Raw genomic sequence first — 2,252 nt, 5'->3', positions numbered from 1 at the left:
GAATAATATTTGCTTTATTACGTAACGATTTTCATGAACAGTGCTGTGGTTTGCGTAAATATCGTACATTACACTCAGGTTTTGCACACGGACATGAAGCGTGTAGTATTTCCATCGTATATGTTGGCGATTCTCATTACCACTCATCCCCCCCTTTCGAGGTTTATATTGGTTGCGTCCAAAGCGAGTGAGCCTATCGATTCGGGAACGGTCACACACTTGAATGTACGGGAACACTCCAAGCAGTCTCATGGTCCGTGGCTAGATCTGAGCCAATGGTTAGCTGTAGTTAGGTTTAGGCGATTGATACCAACAAAGAACAAAAGAGATAGCTTGGCGGACTTTAAACACAAGACTTCATGAACGAGGCCTAACTTTTACACACGGGTAAGTCCAAGTGCCGGTGAGTGCACTGTCTATTCTATGCTGGGTGTGTAGGGGCAAACCAGTGGGGGCTTTCCAGCTCTAATAAATACGATGCCTTACTTTTTCAACTATGCGAGTCTGTTTTCAGGCAAGTCGTTCACTTGTGTTTGTAACAGATTACTGGGAGGTAAAACTTTTTACTGTTTTCTTTTATAAGTTTACCTGCGAGTCAACATTTTTACTGTTTTTTGTCAGTTTACTTGAACGTCAAAGTTTTACTGTTTTTTGTCAGTTTACTTTAGGTCAAAGTTTTTTACTGTTTTTTGTCAGTTTACTTGTAGGTTAAAGTTTTTACTGTTTTTTTGTCAGTTTACTTGCAGGTCAAAGTTTTTACTGTTTTTTTTGTCAGTTTACTTGCAAAGTAAAGTTTTTACTGTTTTCTTTGTCAGTTTACTTGCAGGTCAAAGTTTTTACTGCTTTTTTATCAGTTTACTTGCAAATTAAAGTTTTTACCCATGTGATGCAAATCCTTAGTTTTCAGGATTTAATTAAACTGTTTACTAACTTGCTCAAACAATTAAGAAAACTTAAACGAGGCTAAAATAAGTTCTTCATAATCATCTAACAATATTTTGATCTAAATAACAAGAGATGCCTGGGCTCTAAACGTACAGCAGAAGTTTGTAAGGCAAATCGTACGCCCACAAAACTCCATGACAACGCCACCATACCGTATATCTTTGGTTTCTCCCTTGTCGGGTATACGCTCATGTAAAAGCGCTTTTACAGGGGACTTTACATCATACAGTTATGAACAATTGAAATTTCGCTTTATTTTTCTCTGTTATCTTGGGTTGAACGTTAGCTTTATCTGTCATGTAAAGCAAGGGTTACGTATATCTATATACATTTTGTAACCTCCTCCATCTCTGATACGATCTATATAATACGTTCTTTCTATTGATCACCTGAGCTCTGAGCGCCATGCGTATTGTTAGAACGTGGCACACACTATCGAGCACATTGCTAACGAGAGTAAATCGTGATAACGGGCTTTCCAAGTTGACGCAACACCAGAGCTCGCGGTACATTTGTGTCTTCCGTAACCGGCGTCACAAGTCTGTATGAACTCCACAGCGTGATTAGTCACTATTTATCGCTGAGCAAGAGCGAAAGTATGCTTTTATCAAAAGGTGAACAGACAAGACTTAAATGATAGACAGAAGGTTGTGAACGTCTGTGTTGAAACGTTTTTTTTTTTGTTTATTGATAGCAAAGAAGCTTAACAGATAACTTCGTTTAAACACAAGTTTTCCAGTGTTTACTTCTCTTAGTGGGATTTTTTCTCGCACCATTCATGTCTATTATTTGTATCAGAAATGATCAAGTGTGTCTATTATACTTGTCAGGACTGGTCAAGTGTGTCTATTATACTTGTCAGGACTGGTCAAATGTGTCTATTATACTTGTCGGAACTGGTCAAGTGTGTCTATTATACTTGTCAGGATTGGTCAAGTGTGTCTATTATACTTGTCAGGACTGGTCAAGTGTGTCTATTATACTTGTCGGGACTGGTCAAGTGTGTCTATTATACTTGTCAGGACTGGTCAAGTGTGTCTATTATACTTGTCAGGACTGGTCAAGCTATATATACTAGCTGAGTTACCCGGCGTTGCACGGTGAAAATTTAGATTTGAAATGTACAGATCAGTATTTTTTTCAGCAAATTATTCAGTAAGCAGACAAAAGCTGTGATGCGAGAAATAAAAAAGCATTTAATCAAACAAAATTTTATTTGAAATTAGATCGTGTTTGAGTTTGTCTTGTTCTTTGAGCATGAAGTCGTACATCATGTTGCTCCTCTGTTTCTTTTTCTCTGTATGTAA

At 37.7% G+C, this 2,252-nt stretch overlaps 1 long non-coding RNA gene across 1 annotated transcript in view; it reads left to right on the top strand.

Moving 5' to 3' along the window:
• Positions 1-242: 242 nt before the first annotated feature.
• The window catches only part of LOC111087057, a 19,270-nt gene continuing 17,260 nt past the window's right edge, over positions 243-2,252 (top strand). The window contains exon 1 of the long non-coding RNA XR_002611780.1: positions 243-387. This is a non-coding gene — a long non-coding RNA (uncharacterized LOC111087057). The remainder of the gene's footprint in view (positions 388-2,252) is intronic.

The sequence above is a fragment of the Limulus polyphemus genome, unplaced genomic scaffold, assembly GCF_000517525.1.
Source record: "Limulus polyphemus unplaced genomic scaffold, Limulus_polyphemus-2.1.2 Scaffold1693, whole genome shotgun sequence".
NCBI lineage: Eukaryota > Metazoa > Arthropoda > Merostomata > Xiphosura > Limulidae > Limulus > Limulus polyphemus.
The sequence above is the reverse complement of the archived record's forward strand: the minus strand, read 5'-3'. Positions and strand labels throughout refer to the sequence as shown.